This window comes from Triticum dicoccoides, chromosome 7B, assembly GCF_002162155.2.
Source record: "Triticum dicoccoides isolate Atlit2015 ecotype Zavitan chromosome 7B, WEW_v2.0, whole genome shotgun sequence".
In the NCBI taxonomy this organism is placed as follows: domain Eukaryota; kingdom Viridiplantae; phylum Streptophyta; class Magnoliopsida; order Poales; family Poaceae; genus Triticum; species Triticum dicoccoides.
In genome coordinates, this window is record NC_041393.1 from 362,617,577 (window position 1) to 362,626,785 (window position 9,209).

The window sequence follows — 9,209 nt, forward strand, 5'->3', positions numbered from 1 at the left end:
CACCGCATCGCCAGGGAGAGCCATCTCTCGATCCGCTCCCTCCTCTCGATCCCCATCTCTCTCTCGCCTCTCACCTCGCGCACGCCCGCAACCAGCGTGAGGAAGCCGCGCCCCTTCGCTCGACCGCTCCTCCCTCCTCGCGCGATCCCCTCTCCCTTTCCCCTCGCCTGCCTCCTCCCTCCGCCAAGCGACCACCGCCGCCCTCGACCTACCTCACTATCGTCCATGGCCATGCCTTCGGCCGGACGCCCCGCGTCCTCCACCACCACCACCTTGCTTCCCCGCATCCCCGCCAGCTCCCGTAGCCCTGCCTCGAGTGCCCCTCCTCTGCCTCGTCTCCTTGCCATGGCCGCGTGCCACTCGAGCCAGCAGGCCGCCGCCCTGCGTCGCCGGCCTGCTACCTCGCCTCCCCAACCCAAGCTGGCCCGGATCCGGCCATTTTCGCCGCCTCCTCGCCGGATTCCGCCGTCATCTGCATCCCGGGCCTCCTCGTTCGCCATGCCTCGTCAGCGGTAGCAGTCCCGGCCTCCTCTGCTTCATGGTGACCACCACCATGGCCGCGGCTACCATCAGCCAACCGCGCGGCTCGCCCCCTGCCTCGGCCCTCTTCGACCCTGCTCATGCCCCGAGCCTCCCGTCGCCAAGGAGCACGAGCTCCTTTGCCTCGCTGCCACGCCAACCGGAGTAGCAGCCCAGCCGGTCATCCCCTTTGGACGCGCCAAGTTTGAGTACATGGACCGCCAAGTTCCACTACGTTTGCCATGTACATCTACACCAAGACCGGACCGATGAGTACCCCGACAACGTGTGTACCTCTACCGACGACCCCGAACATCTACGAAAAACGTGTACAACTACCGTCGCCAAGACCGTCAAGTTCGACTACCGCCGACGTGTACAACTTCAGTCGCGAGAACGTCTACTTCCACTACGACACGAGTACAACTACTTCCACTACGACCCGTGAACGACTACTTCCCTCGACCACTCGAACCGCTCCGAAAATGCACGCTTCGAAGGTATAATCCCGAGATGATGACCGCCCGTGAACGAATGCATGCTTGGTTGTATGAGATGCTCGTGTGTGCACCGTGTCCGAATTGTCATTGCAAGTTCCTCCTCGTTTGCCATGCCGTCGACCCGTGGGAACCCGGTAATCCGGGAGCACCCCACCATCCTTGCATGACACGCTCACGCCCACTTCCTTTTGCACCGGTATCTCCGTGAGCTACCGGAACCGATATGTTGCCGTGGCATCATTTTTGGATATGTTGTCGTGGCATCATTTTCGGATATGTTGCCATGGCAACATTTTTGTTTCGCCGCCGTGGCACCCTTTTCGTTCCGCCATGGTGATCAAATGCTTCATAACATGCTCATGTCAACATTTTCATAAAATTGCATAAACTTGTATATGTCATCCGCATCATGATAACAACATTTAAAATGTTTAAAATTGTGTTTGCATTAAACTACTAAATGACATGGGGACTTTCCGGAATTGTTGTTTGTTGTTTCCGGCCTCACTTAAACTTGCCTAAATAGTTAGTTTATTTATGCTTCACGTCTTTCCATGTTTAACAACATTTAATATTGTTTGGTAGCTTAAACGAGATTAAACTAAATAAGTGATGTGGTGTTCCGTTAATATGCAACTCGTTGCATATTGAGCTCCACTTAACTTGTAGTATTGTTTGTTGCACTTTGCCATGCCATGCCTCTTTAAACCGGACATGCATCATACTTGTTTGTGCATCATGCCATGTTTATGCGTGTGTGTTTACCATGTTGTTTGCTTCTTTCCGGTTTGCTTCTCTCGTTAGCTTCGGTTTCGTTCCGGAGTTGTGAGGATTCGTTCGACTACGTCCGTTTGTCTTCTTCATGGACTCGTTCTTCTTCCTATCGGGATTTCAGGCAAGATGACCATCACCCTCGATATCACTTCTATCTTTGCTTGCTAGTTGCTCCGTTCTATCGCTATGTTGCGCTGCCTATCACTTGTTTACCATGCCTCCCATATTGCCATGTCAGCCTCTAACCTTTTCACCCTTCCTCGCAAACCGTTGTTTGGCTATGTTACCGCTTTGGCTCAGCCCCTCTTATAGCGTTGTTAGTTGTAGGTGAAGTTGAAGATTGCTCCATGATGGACAGGATTATTTTGGGATATCAGAATATCTCTTATTTAATTAATGCATCTATATACTTGGTAAAGGGTGGAAGACTCGGCCTTTTGCCTGGTGTTTTGTTCCACTCTTGCCGCCCTAGTTTCCATCATACCGGTGTTATGTTCCCGGATTTTGCGTTCCTTACGCGGTTGGGTGATTTATGGGACCCCCTTGACAGTTTGCTTTGAAAAAAACTCCTCCAGCAAGGCCCAACCTTGGTTTTACCATTTGCCTACCTAAGCCTTTTTCCCTTGGGTTCTGCAGACTCAAGGGTCATCTTTATTTTAACCCCCCGGGCCAGTGCTCCTTCGAGTGTTGGTCCGAACTGAGCTGCCTGCGGGGCCACCTTGGGGAAACTTGAGGGCTGGTTTTACTCGTAGCTAGTCTCATCCGGTGTTGCCCTGAAATGAGATATGTGCAGCTCCTATCAGGATTTGTCGGCGCATCGAACGGCTTTGCTGGTCTTGTTTTACCATTGTCGAAATGTCTTGCGAACCGGGATTCCGAGTCTGATCGGGTCTTCCCGGGAGAAGGTATATCCTTCGTTGACCGTGAGAGCTTGTGATGGGCTAAGTTGGGACACCCCTGCAGGGTATATTATCTTTCGAAAGTCATGCCCGCGGTTATGAGGCAGATGGGAATTTGTTAATGTTCGGTTGTAGATAATTTGACACCAGATCCGAATTAAAACGCATCAACCGCGTGTGTAGCTGTGATGGTCTCTTTTCGGCGGAGTCTGGGAAGTGAACACGGTTTTGGGTTATGTTTGACGTAAGTAGGAGTTCAGGATCACTTCTTGATCATTGCTAGCTTCACGACCATTCCATTTGCTCTCTTCTCGCTCTTATTTGCGTATGTTAGCCACCATATTTGCTTAGTGCTTGCTGCAACTCCACCTCATTACCACTTCCTACCTATAAGCTTAAATAGTCTTGATCTCGCGGGTTTTGACATTGTTGAGTCCTCGTGACTCACCAGATACTATCACAAAAGTTGCAGGCGCCGATGATACCAATGCAGATGATGCAACCGAGCTCAGATGGGAGCTCAATGAAGACCTTGGTCGTTATTATGTTTTGTTTCTTGATGATTAGTAGTGGAGCCCAGTTGGGACGATCGGGGATCTAGCAGTTGGGTTATCTTCTTTTCTTTTGGCTTCGTCTGTAGTCGGACTATGTGTGTACTCTGAATGATGTATGATTTATTATATGTTCATTGTGTGAAGTGGTGATTGTAAGCCAACTCTTTATCTCATTCTTGTTCATTACATGGGATTGTGTGAAGATGACCCTTCTTGCGACAAAACCACCATGCGGTTATGCCTCTAAGTCGTGCTTCGACACGTGGGAGATATAGCCGCATCATGGGTGTTACAAGTTCAGGAGCTCCGTCATCCTCGACTACATCGCATCCGTACCAGGGAACCACGAGGACCACACTACACCCATGGGATCGAGTGTCTTCCTCATCTACGGCCGTCACTGCCCCGTGCCCGATCTGCCTCACCGGAGCTTCTCCGCCTCGCCGGACATGTCCTCTGACTCCCCCTGTGAGCGGCACCCCCATTCCCCTTGTTCCCCCCTCCGTTCGTCGCTCTGTTGCGTCGCCCCGTGCCTTCCCCGTTCCCTCCAGTGGCCGCGGTCCTCACGACCGCGCCCAACACCGAGCCCGCGTCTAGTCCACGCCCCTGGCGTGACCCGCGCCCCGTTCACGCCCCACTGTCCTCGCCGACCTTGCACGCGCCCGTGCCTGCATGCTACTTCGTGCTGCCTTGCGACCTGCTACCGCTCCTCCCCTGCTGCTCCTGCCGCTGCTTGCTGCTACCTTCGCTTGTTGTTGCCGCTGCTCCGTGCTGCTCTTGCTGCTGCCTTCTACCGCTGTTGTTTCCCATGCTCGGCCACCTGCCGCTAGCCACTGCCGCCACCCTTTGCTGTTGCTGCGGTCATGCGCTCGCCTCGGTTGTGGCCTTGGCCATGGCCGAGCGCCTCATTGCTATACGCGTGTGTGCACAGTCGTGAGACGGCTTGTGTCCAGGGTACTGGCCCCGGCCCCTGATTCAATTAGACATAGGTTTAGTTTAGTACTAATTCAATTAGCCTATAGAAAACGATGTGTGGGACCACCCCCGCTAAATACTGTTTAATTAAATATTACACAATGACATGTGGACCCCACCACATGCACTGTAGCGGTCAATCCAGTAAACGTTGACTGTTGACCTGATGACTCAGCACACCCAGGCCCCACTTGCCATACAATAGACTAGGAAACCCATGGGTACACTTAGTATATTCTGTTTTATTTTCGAAATATAATTAAATCCAGAAATTTTAGAAAATCATTTACACTTCGGAAAATCATATAAAATAATCCATAGCTCGGTTGAAAAAACTTTATACATGAAAGTTGCTCAGAACGACGAGACGAATCCAGTTTCGCAGCCCATTCGTCCGCCATGCGTCCCTAGCATAGTGAACCTGCAACTTTCCCCCTCCGGTTCACCTCTCTGAAAACGCGAAACGTTGGGGATACTTTCCCGGATGTTTTCCCCTTTCGCCGGTATCACCTACTACCGCGTTAGGGCACACCTAACACCGCTCATTGTCATGTCATGCATATTCATGCTTATGTTTGCATTGTATTTACTGTTTCTTCCCCCTCTTCTCTTCGGTAGACTACGAGACCGACGCTGCTGCTGCCCAGTTCGACTACGGTGTTGACGACCCCTCCTTGCCCGAGCAACCAGGCAAGCCCCCCCCCCTTGATCACCAGATATCGCCTATTCTTCTCTCTACTGCTTGCATTAGAGTAGTGTAGCATGTTACTGTTCGGTTACTCCTATTCTGTTGCATAGCCTGTCATGGTTGTTACATTCATTGATACCTTACCCGCAATCCTAAATGCCTAGTATAGGATGCTAGTTTATCATCATTGGCCCTACATTCTTGTCAGTGTGCCTTGCTATACTATCGGGCCGTGATCACTCGGGTGGTGATCACGGGTATATACTATACATATATACATACTGTACAAATGGTGACTAAAGTCGGGTCAGCTCGTTGAGTACCCTCAAGTGATTCGGATAAGGGGGCTGAAAGGACAGGTGGCTCCATCCCGGTAGAGGTGGGCCTGGGTTCCTGACGGCCCCCGAGTGTTACTTTGTGGTGGAGCGACAGGGCAGGTTGAGACCACCTAGGCGAGAGGTGGGCCTGGCCCTGGTCGGCATCCACGGTTACTTCATAATAACACGCTTAACGAGATCTTGGTATTTGATCTGAGTCTGGCCACTGGCCTATACGCACTAACCAACTACGCGGGAAAGATATGGGTACTCGACGTCGTGGTATCAGCCGAAGCCTTCGTGACGTCAGCGACTGAGCGGCGCGTGCCGGGTTGGACTGTGTTAATGCAACTTCCTTTGTAATGGAGGTTGCTAGGTCTGCTCATCGGCCGCCCTCGCAACGTGCAGGTGTGCAATGGGTGATGGGCCTAGACCCCTGCGCGCATCGGATTTAGACCGGCGTGCTGACCTCTCTATTGTGCCTAGGTGGGGCTGCGACGTGTTGATCTTCCGAGGCCGGGCATGACCCAGGAAAGTGTGTCCGGCCAAATGGGATCGAGCGTGTTGGGTTATGTGGTGCACCCCTGTAGGGAAGTTAATCTATTCGAATAGCCATGTCCCTTAGTAAAAGGACGACCCGGAGTTGTACCTTGACCTTATGACAACTAGAACTGGATACTTAATAAAACACACCTAGACAAGTTCCACAGACAACCCGGTGATCGCTTTTCCACAGGGCGGCAAGGGGAGGATCGCCGGGTAGGATTATGCTATGCGATGCTACTTGGAGGACTTCAATCTACTCTCTTCTACATGCTGCAAGACGGAGGCTGCCAGAAGCGTAGTCTTCGACAGGATTAGCTATCCCCCTCTTATTCTGGCATTTTGCTGTTCAGTCCACCAATATGGCCCTTTACACATATACCCATGCATATGTAGTGTACCTCCTTGCTTGCGAGTACTTTGGATGAGTACTCACGGTTTCTCTCCCCCTTTTTCCCCTTTCCTTTCTACCTAGTTGTCGCAACCAGATGCTGGAGCGCAGGAGCCAGACGCCACCGTCGACGACGACTCCTACTACACTGGAGGTGCCTACTACTACGTGCAGGCCGCTGACGACGACCAGGAGTAGTTTAGGAGGATCCCAGGCAGGAGCCATGCGCCTATTTCGATCTGTATCCCAGTTTGTGCTAGCCTTGTTAAGGCAAACTTGTTTAACTTATGTATGTACTCAGATATTGTTGCTTCCGCTGACTTGTCTATGATCGAGCAATTGTATTCGAGCCCTTGAGGCCCCTGGCTTGTATTATGATGCTTGTATGACTTATTTATGTTTTAGAGTTGTGTTGTGATATCTTCCCGTGAGTCCCTGATCTTGATCGTACATATTTGCGTGCATGATTAGTGTACGATTGAATCGGGGGCGTCACATATATGTTGTTAGGAATTACCAAAACCACCTAGGGATAGTTGCTCCTTCAAGATGCCCCGCTTCGAGAATGGGGGTTGCGCCCAGCTGACCTCGTGGGGCCCCGCGAAAATCCTGTCGCCGTGGCTCCTCCCCCTGTTGCCCATGTCGATCTTGCCTCAGGAGGTGGTACAGGGAGGCAAGCATTGCATGAGGCTGGGGGATCTGGTGTCGAGATGCCGATGTCGTGCGGGGCTACCAAGGCGTCATCCTCCGGAGCTTGCGAAGCCCGTCCTGAGGCGGTCGTTAATGAAGGGACGCCACCTACGGCCTCCGAGGCTGAAACCCCCGAGGCCTCGGCAGGCCACCAAGAGGTGGCACCTGACCGCTCCTCCCAGCCTGGCGCCCCTGAAGCAGGCCGCCTTGGTGCTCCTTCGCCCACGCCTCGCGTCGGCCCTCACATAGACAGCTTGGGTCGGTTCCGCATAGACTTTGACGCCCTCCGTAAGAGGAAGCAGGCTTCGGGTGGCAGCGATCGCCCCTGCCGCCCGTTGAAGCACAGGAAGTACTTCACCTCGGACGAGTAAGTTCGTCCTTCTTGTAACTCCTCATTCGTTGTTCCCTTCGCTGACTATGGCCCTTCAGGATCACTCCTGCCGAGCCTGCGGAGGCAGCTAAGAGGCCACCTCCTCATGCTTTGATGTCTACTACACAACCTTCTTCTTGTAGACGTTGTTGGGCCTGGAAGTGCACAGGTTTGTAGGACAGTAGCAAATTTCCCCCAAGTGGATGACCTAAGGTTTATCAATCCGTGGGAGGTGTAGGATGAAGATGGTCTCTCTCAAACAACCCTGCAACCAAATAACAAAGAGTCTCTTGTGTCCCCAACACACCCAATACAATGGTAAATTGTATAGGTGCACTAGTTCGGCGAAGAGATGGTGATACAAGTGCAATATGGATGGTATATATAGGTATTTGTAATCTGAAATTATAAAAACAGCAAGGTAACTAATGATAAAAGTGAGCGTAAACGGTATTGCAATGATAGGAAACAAGGCATAGGGTTCATACTTTCACTAGGGCAAGTTCTCTCAACAATAATAACATAGATAGATCATATAACAATCCCTCAACATGTAACAAAGAGTCACTCCAAAGCCACTAATAGCGGAGAGCAAACAAAGAGATTATGGTAGGGTACAAAACCACCTCAAAGTTATCCTTTCTATTCTATCTATTCAGGAGTTCGTAGTAAAATAACATGAAGCTATTATTTCCGCTCAATACATCATAGAGTTCATACTAGAATAACACCTTAAGACACAAATCAACCAAAACCCTAATGTCACCTAGATACTTCATTGTCACCTCAAGTATCCGTGGGCATGATTATACGATATGCATCACACAATCTCAGATTCATCTATTCAACCAACACAAAGTACTTCAAAGAGTGCTCCAAAGTTTCTACCGGAGAGTCAAGACGAAAACGTGTGCCAACCCCTATGCATAGGTTCATGGGCGGAACCCGCAAGTTGATCACCAAAACATACATCAAGTGGCACGTGATATCCCATTGTCACCACAGATACGCACGGCAAGACATACATCAAGGGTTCTCAAATCCTTAAAGACTCAATCCGATAAGACAACTTCAAAAGGAAAACTCAATTCATCACAAGAGAGTAGAGGGGGAGAAACATCATAAGATCCAACTATAATAGCAAAGCTCACGATACATCAAGATCGTGCCACGGAGAGAACACGAGAGAGATAGATCAAACACATAGCTACTGGTACATACCCTCAGCCCCGAGGGTGAAGTACTCCCTCCGCGTCATGGGTAGTGCCGGGATGATGAACATGGCCACCGATGATGGGTTCCCCCCTCCGGCAGGGTGCCAGAACGGGCTCCCAAGAGGTTTTTGGTTGCTACAGAGGCTTGCGGCGGTGGAACTCCTGATATATCTTCTTCCTGGATGTTTTTAGGGTACGTGGGACTATATAGGCGAAAGAAGTCGATCGGGAGGTGCTCGAGGGGCCCACGAGACAGGGGGCGCGCCCAGTAGGGGGGCTCCTATCTCATGGCCTCCTCGAGGCTCTTCTGGCGTGAACTCCAAGTCTCCTGGGTGATATTCTTCCAAAAAATCACGCTGCCGAAGGTTTCATTCCGTTTGGACTCCGTTTGATATTCCTTTTCTTTGAAATACTGAAACAGGCAATAAATCAGCAATATGGGCTAGGCCTCCGGTTAATAGGTTAGTCCCAAAAATGATATAAATGTGTAAAATAAAGCCCATGAACATCCAAAAGGGGTAATATAATAGCATGGAACAATCAAAAATTATAGATACGTTGGAGACATATCAAGCATCGCCAAACTTAATTCCTACTCGTCCTCGAGTGGGTAAATGATAAAAACAGAATTAGTGATGTGGAATGCTACCTAGGATAATTCTCAATGTAATTTTCTTTATTGTGGCATGAATGTTCAGATCCAAATGATACAAAATAAAAGTTCATATTAACATGAAAATGGTAATACTTCAAGCATACTAATCAAAGTAATCAT